The sequence below is a fragment of the Macaca mulatta genome, chromosome 5, assembly GCF_049350105.2.
Source record: "Macaca mulatta isolate MMU2019108-1 chromosome 5, T2T-MMU8v2.0, whole genome shotgun sequence".
Taxonomy (NCBI): Eukaryota; Metazoa; Chordata; class Mammalia; order Primates; family Cercopithecidae; genus Macaca; species Macaca mulatta.
This window is the reverse complement of record NC_133410.1, coordinates 106,759,366-106,781,146: the sequence shown is the minus strand read 5'-3', so window position 1 is coordinate 106,781,146 and position 21,781 is coordinate 106,759,366. Positions and strand designations below refer to the sequence as shown.

The 21,781-nt window shown below is 35.3% G+C and overlaps 1 long non-coding RNA gene across 1 annotated transcript in view; it reads right to left on the bottom strand.

The window, feature by feature from the left end:
- The window catches only part of LOC144340987 (uncharacterized), a 124,228-nt gene that overhangs the window by 47,250 nt on the left and 55,197 nt on the right, over positions 1-21,781 (bottom strand). The window contains exons 2-3 of the long non-coding RNA XR_013417525.1: positions 8,757-8,824; positions 6,538-6,686 (exon numbers count right to left, since the gene is read on the bottom strand). This is a non-coding gene — a long non-coding RNA (uncharacterized LOC144340987). The remainder of the gene's footprint in view (positions 1-6,537; positions 6,687-8,756; positions 8,825-21,781) is intronic.

Here is a 21,781-nt window from a genome sequence, read left to right as displayed (position 1 = left end):
AAAGAATAAATGCTGAGAGAAGACACATCTGGAAAGTCAATATCTGCTTTCATTGGAAGCAAGATTTATTTTGGGAATAAAAATTATTTGATATTAATACATGCAAAAATGTACATATTGCTTTTTTTAAAAGAAATTTTAGATTTCATCAAAGGTTTTTGCCTCTACCAAATATATATGACTTTTAGAAGAATATTAAACATGCATTAAGTTCATGACTTATAACTTTTATATATTTTATTTTATTTTTTACTTTTGGATATTTTAAATTATACTTATGTATGTTAGCCCTAGGAATCCAAACATGTAAGATATCAATAAATGGTGTTGGTAAGTTATTATATGTTAATGAGTTCATTATTGATTAATGTAAAATAATACTTCAAAGTTTATGAATGATACAATTAAAATATGCTATTCTTTTTTTTAATGTCCACAGCTCAGTCCGTTTTTAAGGCATACTGTTCTGAAGAGAACATTTAATGTAACTCTGCCAAATTCTTTCTTCATTGATAGAGAAAACACTTCTACTTTAGAACAAAAAGCCAAACAAAAACACCAAGGAGGCAAAAGAGAATCTTCTAAATGGTGAGTGTATCAATTCGTTCTCTCACTGATATAAAGAAATGCACAAGACTGGATAATTTATAAAGGAAAGAGGTTTAATTGACTCATTTTCACATGACTAGGGAGGTCTCAGGAAACTTACAATCATGGTGGAAGGCAAATGAGAAGCAAGTACCTTCTTCACAAGGTGGCAGAAAAGAGAAGGAAGAGGAACTGCCAAATACTTATAAAACCATCAGATCTCATGAGAACTAAGTCACTATCAAAAGAACAGCATGGGGGAAACCACCCCCATGATCCAATTACCTCCCATCAGATCCCTCCTTTGACATGTGGGGATTATAGTTTGAGATGAGTTGGGGTGGGGACACAGAGCCAAACCATATTATTCTGCCCTTGGGACCCTCCCAAATCTTATGTCTTTTTACATTGCAAAACAAATCTTGCCTTCCCAAACTCTTACTTCAGCATTAGCTCAAAAGCCCATAGTCCAATGTCTATCTGAGACAAGGCAAGTCCCTACCACCTACGAGCTTGTAAAATCAAAAGCAAGTTAGTTACTAAGATACAGTATGGGGACAGGCACTGGATAAATGCTCCCATTTCAAATGGGAGAAATTGGCCAAAACCAAGGGGCTATAGGCCCCATGCAAGTCTGAAAGCCAACAGGGCAGTGATTAAATCCTAAAGCTCCAAAATAATCTCCTTTGACTCCATGTCTCACATCCAGGGCATGCTGATGCAATGGGGAGGGGACTCCCACAGCCTTGGGCAGCTCCTTTACTGACTGGTGTTGAGTGCCTGCAGCTTTTCTAGCTGCAGAGTGCAAGCTGTCAGTAGACCTACTATTCTGGGGTCCGGAGAAGGTGGCTTTCTTCTCACAGCTCCACTAGGAAATGCACCAGTGGGGACTCTTTGAGGGGCCTCCAATCCCACATTTCCCTTCCACACTGCTCTAGCAGAGATTCTCTAAAAGGGCTCTGACCTTGTGAAAGAATTCTGCCTGGACATCCAGGCATTTCCATACATCCTCTGAAATCTAGGCAGAGGTTCCCAAACTGCAATTCTTGACTTGTGTGCACCCTCAGGCCAAACACTACATGTAAACCACCAAATCTTGGAGCTTGCACCCTCTGAAGCAACAGTTTGGACCATACCTTGCCCCTTTTAGCCACGGCTGGAGCTGAAGCAGTGGGACACAGGACACCATATCCTGAGGCTGGACACAGCAGTGGAAACCCTGGTCCCAGCCCACAGAACCATTTTTTCCCTCCTAGGCCTCCAGGCCTGTGATGGCAGGGGCTGCCACCAAGGTCTCTTGATGTGCCCTGGAGACATTTTCCCAATTTTGTTGGCAATTAACATTTGGCTCCTTATTACTTATGCATATCTCTGCAGCTGGCTTTAATTTCTCCCCAGAAAATAGATTTTTCTTTTCTACCACATGGTAAGGCTGCAAATTTTTCAAACTTTTATGCTCCACTTCCCTTTTAAATATAAGTTACAATTTTAGATCATCTCTCTCAAGTTCAATGTTCCACAGATTTCCACGGCATGAGGAAAATTCTGCCAGTCACTTTGCTAAAGCACAGCAAGAGTGATCTTTACTCCAGTTCCCAATAAGTTCCTCATCTCCTTCTGAGACCACCTCAGCCTAAACTTCATTGTCCACATCACTATCAGCATTTTGGTGAAAACCATTTAACAAGTTTCTAGGAAGTTCCAAACTTTTTCTCATCTTACTGTCTTCTTCTGAACCCTCCAAACTGTTCCAACCTCTGCCTGTTACCCAGTTCCAAAGTTGCTTCCACATTTTCAGGTTATCTTTATAGCAGTACCCCACTTCTTGTACCAATTTACTGTCCAGTCTCATACTGCTATAAAGAAGTACCCGAGACTGGGTAATTTATAAAGGAAAGAGTTTTAACTGATTCACAGTTCAGCATGGCTGGGAAGGCCTCAGGAAACTTACAATCATGGTGAAAGGCAAAGGAGAAGCAAGTACCTTCTTCACAATGTGGCAGAAAAGACAGAGGGAAGAGGAACTGCCAACACTTATCAAACCATCAGATCTCATGAGAACTCAGTTACTATCATGAGAACAGCATGGGAGAAACCGCACCCATCATCCAATCAACTCCCACCAGGTCTCTCCGTTGATACATGGGGATTTCAATTTGAGATGAGATTTGGGTGGGAATACAGAGTCAAACCATGTCAGTGAGTACACCTGTCCTCCCCGAGTTATATGGTTACTACATTTTTACAATCCATAAATTAACTGCCATAAACAATCTCTTGGTCAGGATATATTTTTCTGTCCTCAAAGCAATATATTTGTATCCCTGTTCTAGAAACTGGTTGTGTTTATGGCCCCAAGGTGTAATTAACAGATTATAATAGAAGACAATCTGCATTATTCTAGAGATAAGTGCTAATCTGGTCAGGAATAGCCAGTACATGATCTTTACATTTTTATAAAGTCTGTTTTTCATTTGCCTTTAATAACAACATAAAATAGTTACCTTAATCAGGTGAGTTGCTTTTTAATTAACCTATCTTTTTAATACAAATAAATTTTTGTAATGTTATGCTTTAGTCAGTTGTTGTAGGATTATATCTTATTTTAGCATGTAGACTTTTTTGGTCAAATTGCATTATGAAGCAGTTTTGAATTAAAAGTTGGTATGCTTAATAGAGACGGGGTTTCATCGTGTTAGCCAGGATGGTCTCAATTTCCTGACCTTGTGATCTGCCTGCCTCAGCCTCCCAAAGTGCTGGGATTACAGGTGTGAGCCACTGCACCCGGTCTACTTAGGTTATTTTTATTTTGATTTACCCACATATTTAACTCTTTCATTGTTCTTTCCTTCTCTCATTTCTGTGCTTCTCTTTAGATCATTAGTCTTCTGTCTAATGAACTTCTTTAAATATGTATGTTTGCACAGGTTTGCTGTTGATGAGTTTTCTCAGTTGTTTGGCTGAAAACATCTTTATTTAATTTCCCTTTTTGAAGGATATTTTTGCTGAATAAACAAGTACAGTTTGGCATATTTTCTTTGAGCATTTACAAAATGTCATTCTATTGTTTTCTGCCCTCCATAGTTTCTAATGAAGTGTCTTTCCTTTGAAGATAATGTCTTTTATTTATCTGACTACTTTTACAACATTTTTATGCATTTAAAAAAAGGTCAGTTTTACTCTAATGCTTTTAGATTTTCCTACCTCATGCCCCAGTTCTCCTTGGTGTTTGTTAATGCTCTGGATTGTGTGGGTTGATGTCTTTCTATTGGCTCTGAAAGTTTCTCACCTATTATCTTTTCAAATATTGCTGCTTTAACATTTCTCTCTTCTCGTTATACAAATACAATTACAGATATTAAATTGTCTCATGTGTCTTGTATGCTCTTTTGTATATTATAGATTCTCTTTAGTTTTTGAACTTCAGTCTGTATATTTTATAATGATCTCTCCTTAGTTCGAACATCCTCTCTTTAACTGTTTAAGCACATCTATTGCATTCTTAATTTAAATGTTAACATTTTCAGTTCTGTAATTTCCATTGGGTTATTATTTATAAATTCCAGTTGCATAGTGAGATTCTTGATCTTGCTAACAATTTTGTTCAGCATTTTATTCTTTGTTATTTTAAAATCTATGATGGATATCTCCAACTCTAATTCACCTTTGTATCTGCTTATATTATGTTTTAGTTTTCTGTTTTTTGATTCTGACTTCTGACATGCCTAGTAAGTTTGATCACATGTAGAATATTGCTAATGAAAAATTATAGATATAATTTGATGTTTTGTCTCATATTTTCTTCCTTCAGGGAGGATTTCCTTTAGATTTTTCTCAGGTACCTTAAATATAGGGCAGACCTGCTTTTCCATTGTGGGGTTGTGCTTGTCCGGAGCTGAGTTTCACATTTTTGTTAAGAGTTGATATAATTCTTGTTACCTATGTTTTTGGAGTATAACCTTCTTTTATTCTATTTATAATAAGAAGTCAGGGATATTAACTAGAGTCCCTTCTCCAATTTTTTCTTCTTCAATCCTGGGAAACTGCCAAATACCCTGTTTTGCTGCCCATACCTTTAGCTGCTACTCTTGACTCCATTTGATATCCTGTTAGCCCTATACCAGATAAAATTTAGCAAACGTCTTAAGGAGGAACATGACACGATGCTAAAATTCCCTTATTCTTCTCCCTTTTTCTTTGTAATTTAGTTTCTTGACATCCTGCTTTCTTAAACTACAAGTTTTATCTTGAGACATCCCAATAAGGCCAAAGTCTTAGCTTAGGTTTTTATCTGCCTTGTGGCTGTCTTCTTGGTCTTTTGGCCTTGTGCTATTTAGAAACTAAAAGATTCCTCAAGGGAAATGTAAGGCTCACCTCAGTATTACGCCTGCCTCACTATTCTCACCAAATTTCTGGCCCCTCAAAACCTGGTTGTCTGTATAGTTTTCCATTCAGTTAAATAGGTTTAAACAGAAATAAATTCTATAGATTTTATGTATTGCATGGCCTGCAACAAGTTATTCTTTGCCATGTCTGAATTTCTTTACCAGTTTGTCAAGCTCCTTTCCTTTCATCTCTCAATTTATGAAATCCTATATCTTCAATGAATAGTTACAATTAAAAAAGAATATATCCTAGATATGAGGTATCCTGCCATGTAACTATTTGCTCATAATTCTATAAAAAGCACACACCATTTTTAAGGAAATATATTTATTTATTAAACTTACTTGCAGATTTATCTTTTGAGAATTACCATTGTCACATTAGAAACTAAGAATATGTTAAGGTTGTATGTTTCATTATTTAACTATTTTTTCATGGTGTCACACAAAAATAAGCCCTTAGAAATGTTTTAGTATTCCAGGCATGCTCACTCACATTCCAAGCCCTCTGTTAAATAAGCCTTCAGCAGGCAAAGCCAGACTAGCCCCCTGTCTAACTTTGCCATTACAGATGGACACAAAGTCCCTATTCTATCCTTTCTGTTTCTACACTCTCATATTATTACCACTGAAGACCCTCAAAAAGCTACCAGAGTTGCATTCAGAATTATTCTGCATTTCAGTAAATATGATGTCATTTGGAGTCTCCCTACTTTAATTAACTTTAATTAAAAACAATTTTATTCTACAATGAGAGAGAAGTTTAATGCTTGGCTGAGCTACTACACTAACTCTAAAGAAAATGAGTGAGTTAACATGTTCAAATAGCTGTTATCAGCTCTAATTATGTTTGCATGAAGGAAGAACAAGCTAGATAACAGAAGAGTGTTGGATGATTGAAAATGGGGAAAGAGTAACCATATGAATAAAAAAAAATGTAGTAAAAGTGATACAGCCAGAAAAAATTCTCTGCAATTCACAGGTTTGCCCTTGGGTTAAGCCTCATTTTCTTCAACTGTTCCTAGCCATAATGGACATCAACATAAAATATTTTCATATAGGTAGTCTCACATACGTGAAGCTTAGTGAAAAAATGGTATTTCTGCTAAGGTAATATCTAGTAGAGCCTCTAATGTGTTACAAGTTTATTTTATAACTAAATTTGTTGTAAAAGATTTTTATTCTCAAAATACTTGTCAGTGGAGAAAATAGTGTAATAAATTATATTGTGAAAGTTTTAACAGCTTATTTGATTTCTATTTCTTTTTTGCTCTGTCAGTAACATTTTATCTTATTAGACTCACTATTATCATGATGTAATGTCTAAACAATTGAAGAATATATACTTCTATATATGCCTTTAACTACTCAAATCTTCAGCAGAGTCAAAAGGACAATAAATACAGAAGCCAGAATTATGTCATAATTCTGACATTAATTTGGTTAAAAAAAAGAGTATTTTGTGAAATTTTATATCTTTTTTATTGGAAGTACCTTAACTAGAGAAGCCATCTGAAAGAATATTATGACTTAGGTGGAGAAGTACAATAGAGATACCACTTACTGAAATAGCTTTTCTTTTCCCACAGATATATCCAAAGGTAATATCTATTAATATAAAGGTAAGCTGATACTTCTCTCACAAAGGAGTACTTCCATGTTGATGATGTCCTCCATCAGCTGCTCACAGGAACATAATTGCTCTTCTAACATCTAGAGATAGAAAAATCTGTTCTTACATGATATTTGTTTTTTTTTCAGAAAAATTTTCCTATTACAAAAGCAGTATATATATTCATTGCATTCTTTCTAAGCATATACTACTGATGCATCCATATAAAATATAATGCTGAATAAAGACATCTGATGAAAAGCCTTTCTTTTTTACTTTAGAGTCTCATTCTCTAACCAGAGAATGCAATTACTTTCCAAATACCAGGCATGCTGAAACAAAGTGAACGATGTTGTTATGCATATGTGGTATTCCCTTGACTTATTTTCTTACTCTTCATTTCTCTGAAATGCTAAAAGTAGAATATAAAAATCATAAAAGGAATATTCAGTATGTTTTACTTTGTATAACTTTTATGTGCAAATAGGAAAGCAAAGAAAAAAATGATTAAACTGTGGCAATATACTGAATTATCTTCAATAGCCTACATAGTTGGGGAAGATGGGTAAATTTAAATATCACATCCCAAAACTTTTGGCATTAATGCTATTACATTAATAGCAATGTTAGTAAATGTTAGTAAATGCCATTTACTAACATGTCATTTACTAACATGGTCTAGTAAAACAAATTAGTTGGAGATAAGGATTTATCAATAGTATTTAATGTTTCTAGAGGAGCATATCCTCTTTGAAATTTTAACAAATGCTATGGAAACCTCATTGATGAAAGTGGATTTTTGCAAGCAATCTAAAATTAACATAATTCTAAAAGATTCAAGTGCTCCTGAAATTTTCAATGTATTCTGATTTAAGAAAACTGTATCTAAAATATCTCCATTAATATGCCTAAAATCAATCATTCAAGATTGGAACAATAAACCCCTCCCCCCCAAATGGCCAATAAATACTTGCTCTTCCATTGAATTGGATGAATTGAATTGAATTGAATTGAATTGAATTGGGAAAACAGCACAGAACTGGTGGTTGATGGAGAGGAGACTTTGAGCTCATCTCCTAGTTACATAACCCTAAACTAACTAGTTAATCACCTAGTTCTTTGTTCTATAGCTCCAAAATGAAGCAGTTGGTATATTAGACCAGTAGATGTCAAACATAGAGGATGTTTCACAATTACCAAGTGAGGTGGTAGAATAACACAGTTTTCCAACATCTAACAACTCTCCACCTAGTATTGCCTGTACTCTGAAATAGGTCCTGAAGCCTGTATTTTTCTATAGATTTTTATGTGATGTAGTTAAGCTCTAGGTACATGATCTCCAAGGTTTCTATCATCCCTATAGTATTTATTTTGGAAATTACCTTTTTATGTGTCATATAAACCATGCAAAATATAGTTCTTGTTGCAGAAAACTCAGACAAACAAGAGTATTTGACGTGCATTACATGTGTTGCAACACCCTTGCATGTATTCTTTAAAAACAAACAAACAAACAAACAAACAAAAAAACCTTATGGGATGATTTTTACTTTCTTATTTTTAATTCTTTTCCTCTATAATATATTACATAATATGCAAAACCTGTTCATGAAAAAAGAAAAGAAAAATGAAAATTCAGAACGTGGGAGAGAATTGCCAGTCAACTTTTAAGACAATGTTTTAATTATTCAGTAGAATAATTCTTATGTCTATAATCTTCTTACATATTAACATTTTCTAAACCAGAACTAGTAAAAATACATAAATTTTCATACTACTGTTATAACAAAATAATATAAACTTCTTGTCACCTAAAAACAAAGTTGAGAATTCAATATGTGAACATTGCATGGGAAGCATAATTATTTTGAAATTTTTGGGAGAGTAAATAATCTTGTTTTTAAAATGATAGCCTTTCTGTAATATTAAATTAATAATTTTAAGAGAACTACAGAAGAGATAAGCAGAAAAAAATGCAATAGTAAAATAGAAAAGGCATTATATTTATGTATATATATATATACACACACATATTTATCTCTTTGGAAAGATGAGTAAAAATATAAATAAAATCAAACAACATGAAAGACTATGAAAACATTATATATTATTTAAAATATGAATAAGATAGAGGGTCTTAGACTATTAATCTTTCTCTGGAACAAACTTACCACAAGAAGCAAGAAATTGTTGAAAGAAATCTGCCTGGAGTCAGTAAAGCTTTCAAAAGACATTTCCTCTGTGAAAAAAGAGCAAACAATTCTGAAGTTGGAACATGTTGACGCGAAGAAAACTCAGCTAACTGAACTAAAAGTGACATTATTGATAACAGGGAAATTTAACAATTTATAAAATACAATCGATGATGTAGCAGTTCAGCTTTAATAACACAGAATTCACAGGGAAACAAGTAATAAAAATAATGATTAAGTTGGGATGGTTAGGAGACCCAGATATGCCCCATTTTGCATTCCTAATCATGTCCGTGTAGACTAGTCACTGGCAATTAACTTTTGTAAAACTGGAAGATTTCCCCTTTTTCAAAGGCTTGGAACCAGAGATCCCAAGGGAGATAATGATTTACCCATTCTCTGAGAATGTATTCTGCAGAACACAGTGATTGCTTCAAATTAGAAAGGTTGAAAGGGATGGCTAATTTCCATAACTTTGACAAAAATGTTTGTAAAAATACTGAACAGCTGCCTTCTTCAGCTCAAAATTCAACACAACTAAAATAGTATTATACTGATCCATTAATATATTTTATTCCCAGGATGTTAGTCTGTTTTGCATAGTTATAAAAGACTATCTGGACTGGATAATTTATAAAGAAAAGAGGTTTATTTGACTCATGGTTCTGCAGGCTGTTTAAGAAGTGTTGTGCTACCACCACCTTCTGGTAAGTCCTCAGGAAGCTTACAATCATGGCAGAAGGCAAAGGGGGAGCCAACAAGAGAGGGAGCAAGAGAGAGAGGGAGGAGGTGCCATACTCTTTAAATAACCAGATCTCCTGTGAACTCTTTACTAAGGGGAAGGCATCAAGCTATCCACAAGACATCCACCCTCAAAACCCAACACCTTTAAAGTTAATATGGAACCAAAAATGAGCCCCCATTGCCAAGACAATCCTAAGCCAAAAATCAAAGCTGGAGACATCACACTACATGGCTTCAAACAATACAACAAGGCTGCAGTAACCAAAATGGCACGGTACTGGTACCAAAACAGAGAGATAGACCAATGAAACAGAACAGAGCCCTCAGAAATAATACCACACATCTACAACCATCTGATCTTTGACAAACCTGACAAAAATAATCAATGGGGAAAGGATTCCGTATTTAATAAATGGTGCTGAGAAAACTGGCTAGCCATATGTAGAATGCTGAAACTGGATCCCTTCCTTATACAAAAATTAATTCAAGATGGATTAAAGACTTAAATGTTAGACCTAAAACCATAAAAACCCTAGAAGAAAACCTGGGCAATACCATTCAGGACATAGGCATGGGCAAGGACTTCATGTCTAAAACACCAAAAGCAGTGGCAACAAAAGCCAAAATTGACAAATGGGATCTAATTAAACTAAAGAGCTTCTGCACAGCAAAAGAAACTACCATCAGAGTGAACTAGCAACCTACAGAATGGGAGAAAATTTTTGCAATCTACTCATCTGACTTGGAACCAACCCAAATGTCCATCAATGATAGACTGGATTAAGAAAATGTCACACATATACACCATGGAATACTATGCAGCCATAAAAAAGGATGAGTTCCTGTCCTTTGTAGGGACATGGATGAAGCTGGAAACCATCATTCTGAGCAAACTGTTGCAAGGACAGAAAACCAAACACCGCATGTTCTCACTCATAGGTGGGAATTGAACAATGAGAACACTTGGACACACGGTGGGGAACATCACACATTGGGGCCTGTCATGGGGTGGGGGAGGTGGGAGGGATAGCATTAGGAGATACACCTAATGTAAATGACGAGTTAATGGGTGCAGCACACCAACATGGCACATGTATACATATGTAACAAACCTGCACGTTGTCCACATGTACCCTAGAACTTAAAGTATAATAAATAAGTGAATAAATAAATATAAGCAGAGACACTTAGTAAGCCTAAAAAAAAAGTTCAATGCTGAAATTTATCTTCTCAGAGTTTAAATATGTCTTTAATCTGATAGCAAAGTGATTTATAAAAAAGACATTATTCCAAAAATAAAAGTTATCTTATTTTAAAATTAATCTTGTAGATTGCTTTAGAAGTCAATAGGATCTGTGTAATCTATAGGATTATGTGGAACATGACACAAGCCTATCTTCTTAGAGAGTAGTTCTTACTTGCCTAAATTATTATTGTTTTTTAAGCAATTGTGAGACAACAAATTGAGCATAGCATTAATCATGCTGTGTTTTATGTAAAAATAATAATGTATTGCATGTTTTTTGGTAAGGGGTCACAGAGCAAATTTTTAGCAGAAAATTACTCATCCAGATTCTATGCCTAAAACTTCACTCTCAACTAAAGCCATGAAGTTGATAACTGGGAATAATTTTTCTTGAGTGTCAAATAAATGTAACTGCTGATCTTAGAGCAACAATGAATTTAACAATTTAAAACTTTGTGCAAATAGATCATTATTTATTTTATTTAAACCACAATAAAAAAGTTTTTATTTAGCAGGAAGTTACCCAGATTCTATGACTAAAACTTCACTGTCAACTAAAAACATGAAGTTGATACCTCGGGATAATTTTTCTTGAGTGTCAAATAAATGTAACTGTTGATCTTAGAGCAACACAGTAGTTTACCAATTTAAAACTTGGTGAAAATAGATTATTATTTTATTTTATTTAAACCACAATAAACCAGTTTTTAAATTTAACAGTTGATAAGTACTTGTTCTATTACAGTCATTCTCAATGTAATTAATTGTATAAATTCATAGAATTTCAAGATTCAAGGAATTTTTACAACTTTAAGCTGTCAGAGTACAAACAAATTTTGCAATGATGAGATGTGGGCCAAACTGAAGAACTATGTAACGTTTTTCTGAAACTGCAGACAGTGAACATAAATGTCTTTTGTATCTTTGGTGTGTTTTGTTTTTTAAAAAATACTTTTCTTTAGGTTTGGGGGTACATGTGCGGGTTTGTTATGTAGGTAACCTCGTGTTATGGAAGACTGTTGTACAGATTATTTCATCACTCAGGTACTAAGCTGAGTACCCACTAGTTATGTTTTCTGATCCTGTCTCTCTTCCCCTCCTCCACCCTCAAGTAGGCCCTAGTATCTGTTGTTCCCCTTTTTGTGTTCATGACTTCTTATTACTTAGCTCCCATTTATAAGTGAGAACATGTGGTATTTGGTTTTCCTTTTCTGCATTGGTTTGCTAAGGATAATGGCCTCCAGCTCCATCTATGTTCCTGCGAAGGACATGATTTAATTCTTCCTTAATGGCTGCATAGTATCCCATGGTGTATATGTACTACATTTTCTTTATTCAATCCGTCACTGATGGGCATTTAGGTTGATTCCATGTCTTTGCTGTTGTGAATAATGCTGCAATGAAGATTCACTTGCATGTGTCTTTATGGTGGAATGATTTATATTCCTTTGGTTATACACTCAGTAATGGGATTGCTGGGTCGAATGGTAGTTCTGTTTTTGCTCTTTGAGGAATCACCACACCACTTTCCACAAGAGTCAAACTAATTGACAGTCCCACCAACAGTATATAAGCATTCCTTTTTCTCTGCAGCCTTGCCAGCATTTGTTATTTTTTGACTTTTAATAATAACCATTCTGACTGGTATGAGATGGTATCTCATTGTGGTTTGGTTTACATTTCTCTAATGATCAGTGATGTTGAGTTTTTCTTCATATGCTTGTTGGTCGTACGTATGTCTTCTTTTGAAAAGTGTCTGTTTGTGTTCTTTGGCTATTTTTTAATGAAGTCCTGTTTTTTTCTTGTAAATCATTTGAAGTTCCTTATTGATGCTGCATATTAGACTTTTGTCAGATGATAGTTTGCAAATATTTTCTTTCATTCTATGGGTTATCTGTTTACTTTTTTGATAGTTTCTTTTGCTGTGCAGAAGCTCCTAAGTTTCATTAGATCCCATTTGTCAATTTTTGCTTTTGTTGTGATTGCTTTTTGGTGTCTTCATCATTAAATGTTTGCCCATTCCTATGTCCAGAATATTGCCACGGTTATCTTCCAGAATTTGTAGTTTTGAGTTTTACACTTAAGTCTTTAATCCACCTTGAGTTGATTTTTATATATGGTGTAAGAAAGGAATCCAGTTTCAATATTCTGCATATGGCTAGCCAGTTGTCCCAGCACAATTTACTGAATAGGGAGTTCTTTCCCCATCACTTGTTTTTTTCAACTTTGTTGAAGATCAGATAGTTGTAGGTGTGGCATTATATCTGGGCTTTCTATTCTGTTCCATTGGTCTGTGTGTCTGTTTTATTTATCCTTGGTGTTTATATAAACACAATATTATAAAGTCTTCAAAAGGAAAGTCTTCCTTTTATATGTCTTCATATTACCCAAAATACATAGCAGAATATTTTGCATGTTACAGTCAATCAGTCAATATATGTTGATTTGTTGAGTTAAATTTTGCTCATGACAAATTGTTGGTAACATAAGAAATGCTGCACAACAAAATAAGATGTTTTCTTATTGCTCAGGCTAAATATTATAGCAATTTGGATGAAGCCCATCAGAAAAAAATATATATATACTATATATACACAAATATTATAGCAATGTTATTGGAAGTATTAGGCTACTCTCAATGTACATGTTAGTAGAACTTCTTGCAACTTGTACAGATGAAAAAATCTTTTCATATGTGTTTGCAGATGATTAAGTTAGTATGTGGTCATTAGAGTGGGTCCTAATCCAATATGACTGCATCCTTATAAAAGGGGAAATTTGGATACAGAAACATACACACATGGGCAACACCAAGTGAGGACGAAGGCAGAGATCAGGGTGTCTTAGTGTTCCTGAAGAAAAGAAACACTGAAGATTGCCAGAAAATGCCAGAAGCTAGGAGAGAGAATGGTACAGATTCTCCTTAACAGCCCTCAAAAGGAACTGACCTTTCCCATATCTTGATCAACTCCTAATCACCAGAACTACTAAACAGTAAATTTCTGTCATTTAAGACACCACCCAGTTGTGGTACTTTGTTATGGCAGCCCTGGAAAACTACTATGCTATGAATCATAAACAACTTAAAACTTGGATATAGCTACTTAGGCTGTATAAGAATGGATTCCATGTTTAAACTTTACAATGTGCTTTCTGTGGCAAGAATACATGTTTGTGATTCAGAGTCAACAACAATCTCTAGGAAATGTCTGATTTGGTAAAAGTAGACGAAAAAAAGCGTCTGTGTATAGAACAGGATTAGAAGTGAAAATGGAAAAGAACTATAGATGAACTGGTACAGTAAAATGATCATAGAATTTTGCCCTTTCCCTGTTTCATTTTTCCACTTTTTTCAGTTTTATTAGTATTTCTTATTTTATTCATCAATAATAAAGTGCATATAAATTATATTTTCTTATAGATGGGAGGAAGTAAAGGGAATACCTTTTTTTTACTTCCAGTAACATAATTTAAAAATTATGTTAAAAATTGAAAGTCATATCGTTTAGATTATACATAAACATTTTTTAAACTACTGTATTTAATTAGCTTGAATCTTAATTCTATACTCCCTAATATCTAAGTCCTTCATTTTTTTTTTCATTTTTCTTCAATATTCTACTATCTCTGATGCATTTTCTATAATGTTATGTTGGGATCTATGGAAAATAGCCTCTGGTACACAGTTTAACATGAAGAATGTTTTTAAGAATCTTTGAGATCAACACTAAAAACGGAGAGGGAGGAAGAAGGATTGAGCAGAAGTTGAGCAGTAATACAAACTCAACAGCAGGCTCAGTCAATCCTAGGGGGCACTCTGGAGACAGACTGGACCTTCAGAGTTGTTCTAAATTGGGCTAAGATAGGTGGCCTTTATACCTTTGCCTAGATCAGTCACTGGATGTGGGCCATCCAGGAATGAGTGTGACATAGTGCAAGGTGGCTCTCTGCAGCTGAGTCAATCTTTTGAAAGCACTGACTGTTCAAAGCTGTCAGTCAACATCACTCTCCACCAGCTGAGGCTGTAAGTCCTTCATTGAAAGGAACCTCAGGATTGCATTACAATGTCCACTGGATAGAAGAATGAATATCCTCCTGAGTTTATCTCACCTTAGTATAAAAGGTGTTCTAATAATCTATGAAAATTTTTTTAACATTGGGATCATTTCAATTACTAGAAGAAGGATGTCATGTGTAAAAATTTTGTAAATGAAAAACCATTTCCTGAAAGAAATAATCATCCACTAATTTACATTTTTAGTTTTAAGATACCCAATCTATTCCCATGTTGACTTTGCTGGAGGCAGAGTTCACCTTTAGGTATAAATGCCCTCTGAAATTTTGAGTGCTAAATGATTTTCTACATTGGTGGATGTTGACCTGAACTTTCCTTTTTTATATACTTTAAGTTCTGGGATATATGTGCAGAACGTGCAGGTTTGTTACATAGGTATACACGTGGCATGGTGGTTTGCTGCACCCATCAACCCATCATCTACATTAGGTATTTCTCCTAATGCTGTCCCTCCCCTAGGCCCCCACCTCCCAACAGGCCCTAGTATGTGATGTTCCCCTCCCTGTGTCCATGTGTTCTCATTGTTCAACTCCCACTTATGAGTGAGAACATGCAGTGTTTGGTTTTCTGTTCCTACAATACTTTGCTGAGAATGGTGGTTTCCAGCTTCAGCCATGTCCCTGCAAAGGACATGAAGTTATCCTTTTTTATGGTGACATATTCTTTATCCATTATACCATTGATGGGCATTTGGATTGGTTCCAAGTCTTTGCTATTGTGAATAGTGCTGCTGTAAACATACATGTGCATATGTCTTTATTGTAGAATGATTTATAATCCTTTGGGTATATACCCAGTAATGAGATTCCTGGGTCAAATGGTTCTAGATCCTTGAGGAATCATCACACTGTCTTCCACAATGGTTGAACTAATTTACATTCCCACCAACAGGGTAAAAGCTTTCCTATTTCTCCACGTCCTCTCCAGCATCTGTTGTTTCCTGACATTTTAATGATCACCATTCTAACTGGCGTGAGATGGTATCTCATTGTAGTTTTGATTTGCATTTCTCTCATGACCAGTGATGATGAGCATTTTTTCATATGTTTGTTGGCCGCATAAATGTCTTCTTTTGAGAAGTGACTGTTCATATCCTTCATCCTCCACTTTTTGATGGTGTTGTTTGTTATTTTCTTGTAAAATTGTTTAACAAGTTCCTTATAAATTCTGGATATTAGCCCTTTGTCAGATGGATAGATTGCAAACATTTTTTCCCATTCTGTAGGTTGCCTGTTCACTTTGATGACAGTTTCTTTTGCTGTACAGAAGCTCTTTAGTTTAATTAGATCCCATTTGTCAATTCTGGCTTTTGTTGCCATTGCTTTTGATGTTTTAGTCATGAAGTCCTTGCCAATGACTATGTCCTGAATGGTATTTAGCCTAGGTTTTCTTCTAGGGTTTTTATGGTTTTAGGTCATACATTTAAATCTTTAATCATCTTGAGTTAATTTTTGTATAAGGTGTAAAAAAGGGGACCAGTTTCAATTTTCTGCAAATGGCTAGCCAGTTTTCCCAACACCATTTATTAAATAGGGAATCCTTTCTCCATTGCTTGTTTTTGTCAAGTTTGTCAAAGATCAGATGGTTGTAGATGTGTAGCATTATTTCTCAGGCCTCTGTTCTGTTCCATTGGTCTGTATATATGTTTTAGAACCAGTACCATGCTGTTGTGGTTACTGTAGCTTTGTAGTATAGTTTGAAGTCAGGTAGCATGATGCCTTCAGCTTTATTCTTTTTGCTTGGGATTGTCTTGGCTATGTAGGCTCTTTTTCAGTTGCATACGAAATTTAAAGTAGTTTTTTCCAATTCTGTGAAGAATGTCAAGGGTAACTTGATGGGGATAGCATTGAATCTGTAAATTACTTTGGGCAGTATGGCCATTTTCACGATACTGATTCTTCCTATCCATGGGCATGGAATGTTTTTCCATTTGTTTGTATCCTGTCTTATTTCCTTGAGCAGTGGTTTATAGTTCTCCTTGAAGAGGTCCTACACATCCCTTGTAAGTTGTATTCCTAGGTATTTTATTCTCTTTGTAGCAATTGTGAATGGGCGTTCACTCATGATTTGGTTCTCTGTTTATCTATTATTGGTGTATAGGAATGCTTGTGATTTTTGCACATTAATTTTGTATCCTGAGACTTTGCTGAAATTGGTTATCAGCTTAAGGAGATTTGGGGCTGAGACAATGGAGTTTTCTAAATATACAATCATGTCATATGCAAACAGAGACAATCTGACTTCCTCTCCTCCAATTTGAATACCCTTTATTTCTCTCTCTTTCCTGATTACCCTGGCCAGAACTTCCAATACTATGTTGAATAGGAATGGTGAGGGAGGGCATCCTTTTCTTGTGCCGGTTTTCAAAGGGAATGTTTCCAGCTTTTGCCCCTTCAGTATGATATTGGCTGTGGATCTGTCATAAATAGCTCTTATTATTTTGAGATTGGTTCCATCAATGACTAGTTTATTGGGAGTTTTTAGCATGAAGGGTTGTTGAATTTTATCAAAGACCTTTGCTGCATCTATTGAGATAATCATGTGGTTTTTGTCATTGGTTCTATTTGTGTGATGGATTACTCTTATTGATTTGCATATGTTGAAGTAGGCTTGCTCCCAGGGATGAAGTTGACTTGATCCTGGTGGATAAGCTTTTTGATGTGCTGCTGGATTCAGTTTGCCAGTATTTTATTGAGGATTTCGCTGTTCATCAGGGATATAGGCCTGAAATTTTGTTTTTGTTGTTGTTGTTGTTGTTGTGTCTCTGCCAGGTTTTGGTATCAGAATGATGTTGGCCTCATAAAATGAGTTAGGGAGGAGTCCCTCTTTTTCTATTGTTTGGAATAGTTTCAAAAGGAATGGTAGCAGCTCCTCTTTGTACCTCTGGTAGATTTCGGCTGTGAATTCATCTGCTCTTGGGCTTTTTTTGGTTGGTAGGCTATTAATTATTGCCTCAATTTCAGAACTTGCTATTGGTCTATGCAGGGATTTGACTTCTTCCTGGTTTAGTCTTGGGAGGGTGTAAGTGTCCAGGAATTTATGCATTTCTTCTAGATTTTCTAGTTTATTTGCGTAAAGGTGTTTATAGCATCATTTTATGGTAGTTTCAAACACTAGCAGATCGGCATGATAAAACAGCTTATAGCAACACCAAAAACAAACAAACAACAACATAAAAAAAATCTAACGGGTCACTTTACTATTACTATTAAAGGGAACTTAGCCTTAACAAAAAGTTATTTTAAACAACATGCCATTTTTGCCATAAACCTTCATCTTTTTTACTTTCATTTATCTACGAAAGTGTTTTACATAGTTACTTCACACTACTGTGTAGGGACATCAGGTACTACCAGTATCATAATTAGATACGTTATAGGTTCACAATTATGTGGTTTAAGCTCCCTATACATCACTTACTGTGTTTATGAAGCTCTTAATTTGAAATCTGATTCTACCCAGGTTTTTGTCTCCTGTATTTGGCCATTAACCATCTAGCTCCTAAAGTTTTTCTTTGTGATCAGTCTTATCCCTGAAGCAATCTATTTCTGCCTTCATTTTTTTTCTTTATTGCTAGAGAATTAAATTCTCATTTCTACCCTTTCTAAATCATAAAATTAGCTCTGAGCTAGATTCTTTCCATGGCATTTGGTCATTTCTCTCTTATCTCTAAGATTTTAAATGTTTTATAAATAATCTTTGCTTATTGATCAAATTTTCTTAACACTTTAGGACCTAAATTTCATGTATTTGTTTTCTTTGTGGTGGTAGATTTTCTGGTGCTCTGGTTTTAGCTTGTGTGTAAATACTATAAAGTTTTGGCTAATAGATCAGCAGAGAAGGCATATAGCCTCACACACACTGAAATTTTTTTGCACAAGAAATATCTGCAAGTTTTAGAGTGTTAAAATAGGCCTTTGAATATTTTTAAAACTATTCCTGTTAATTCAAATATGTTTTTCTTAACTCCTAGGTTTTCAAGAAAAATTTATCCAATGATTCGTAGGTTTGGTCTGGCGGGTTTATTATTTATCCACCAGACAAACAATGTTTTATTGACATAAAAAATAGTCATTCTGAAAGCCAGTGTACATTATGATTATTTTGGTCACAGCCAGAGAGTTTTTCTTAAATACACTTTTATTGTGTGAAAGAGATATATGATGACAGATATAATATTAATTTAAATAAAAATGTAAGAAAATATTTCTCTTCTTTTTAAATACAGTAGTTTTTTTTTTCTACTAGCCTACTGAACCCAAATTATTAAGCCATTCTCTACTGTGCTTGATTAGTTACTATAATGTAAATTGATTCATGAAATTAATTCAGCAAAGTTGCAAAACATTAGTTCGACATACAAAAAAATCAGTTGTAATTCTATATACTAGCAATTAACTATCCAAAAAGGAAATTAAGAAAACAATTCCATTTATACTAGCCCAAAAGAGTGAAATAGAAGGAATATATTTAACCACAAAGTTATAAGACTTTTGCATTGGCAACCAGAAAACACTGCTTAAAGATATTAAAGAGGACTAAATAAATAGAAAAATATACTGTGTTCATTGATTTGCAGACTTAATATAGTTAAAATAGTAATATTTTTTTTATTTTTTTATTTTTTTATTTTTTTGAGACTGAGTCTCGCTCTGCTGTCCAGGCTGGAGTACAGTGGTGCAATCTCACCTCACTGCAAGCTCCACCTCCCAGATTCATGCTATTCTCCTGCCTCAGCCTCCTGAGTAACTGGGACTACAGACGCCCGCCACCACGCCCGGCTAATGTTTTGTATTTTTTTAATAGAGACAGGGTTTCACCATGGTCTTGATCTCCTGACCTTGTGATCTGCCTGCCTTGACCTCCCATAGTGCTGGGATTACAGGCGTGAGCCACCACGCCTGGCCAATAGTAATATTTTCTAAAATAACATTCAGATTTACATAATCCCTATCAGACTTGCAATGACCTTTTTTTTGCAGAAATAGAAGAGCTTATTCTAAAATTCATATGGAATTGCAAGGGATTTCAAATAGCCAAAACAATCTTAAGAAGGAAGAATACTCTTACAGAACTTCATTTGTTAATTTCAAAACTTACTACAGAGCTACAGTAATCAAAAGAGTATGGTATTGACATAAGGATAGACATATAGATCAATGGAATAGAATTGAGAATCTTTAAACAAACCAATACATGGTGAATTGATTTTTGACCAGGGTGCCAATATCATTCAATGGGAAAAAGTAGTCTCTTTAACAATAGGCTATTTGGTGCTGAGACAATTGGATATTCTCAAGCAAAAGAATGAAATTGAAGCATTTTCTCGTACAATATACAAAAGTTAAGCAAAAAATGGAACAAAGACCTAAGTGTAGGAGCTAAACCTATAAACTCTTAGGAGAAAACAGAAATAAACATTCATGACCTTGGATTTGATAGTCTTAGATATGACACCACAAATACAAGCAACCAAAGAAAAAAAATAGGTAAATTGAGCTTATTCAAAAATTGAAACATTTGTACATTAAAGGACAGTATCAAGAAAGTGAAAAGGCAACCTACGTAATATGAAAAAATATTTGCAACTCATATATTATATAGGGTCTAATATCCAAAATACATAAAGAACCCTTACAACTCAACAACTGAAAGACAAACAATCCTACTAAAAATTGGGTGAAGTACTATGGGGGCTCCAGAGTAGGACCAGTACTGGTCTGATAGTGTACTGGCCCTAAAATAGCATGTGGTTTATCTCCCAGGGGATTGGTGGAGAGGGAGCTACATTGTTGCAGGTATGCATGACACTTTTGTAAAGTGGAGGCCTGGTCAATAGGTGAGGCAGGCCTGGCAAACAACCCTTCTATCCACCCCGTGATAGGCAGGCCTGTTTTTACTGTTACCAGTAAAGCAGTAGTTACGGGTTTAACTTGCTGCAAGACTTGTATACTCCTAGGATCTGTTGCTTAGTTGGGGAATGGTGGATTTGAGCATCCTTCCATAGTTGTGATCAAAATCCTAGGGAAACTGCTTTCCCTTGATGGACTTGTCAGAGGGACCAACTGGTTCACTCAGGGATAATGATCCCATTTGTAGACATTGATATTCTGGGAAGAGAGGAACATAAGACTTTTTCCCTGAGTCATTAGTAAATTAACCTTCTCAAATGCTTCCTCATGTTTTTTATTCCAGCACCCACTAGATCCCTGTTCTACTAGTTGGTATAGAGCTAAATATAGAATGAAAGCCCACCAGTATCCCAAAAGACCTAGGAAACTTTGTTACTGTTTAACTGTTTTAGGTGTGAAAAATTGTTGTATTTTTTCAATTACTATGCTTGAGATAAGGCACATCTTACCTGACTAAGTGACCCCTAGGAAATTCACAGCTGATCCTGGGTCATATATCTTTTGTGGTTCAATGGCTCCTCCTCTGGATTAGAGATGAGTGCACAAGGCATCAAGGTGTTGCTGTAGCAATGACAAGTGTTTGGAGGTTAGCATAATATCAGCAAGGTAATGAAACTGTTTAACAGAATGTGGCATTGGGCTGCAAGTTAAATCTCTAGCAATTATTCCATGACAAATAGTGGGGTATGTAGATAACTCTGGGGCAACACTTGGAATGGCCATTGGTGGCCACTCCAAGAAGAAGCAAATTGGTCCTGTGAATCAGTGTATAAAGGGATGGTAAAAAAAGACACTAGCTAAATCTACCACAGCACAAGTTAATGTTCATTATGCACCTGTGTCCACTAAAGCTAAGCTTCTCTTCTTGTTTTTGGACTCCAATAGATTTTGGATGCCACATGGGGCCTCCAGTTGCCTCCTACTGCTCACACATGAAGGCAACCTTGGCCCCAACCCTAATCTGTAAGCTGAAGTGGAGTACACCCCTGGAACACAGAGACTGAGGTTCTTTTAGGTATAGTTCCTT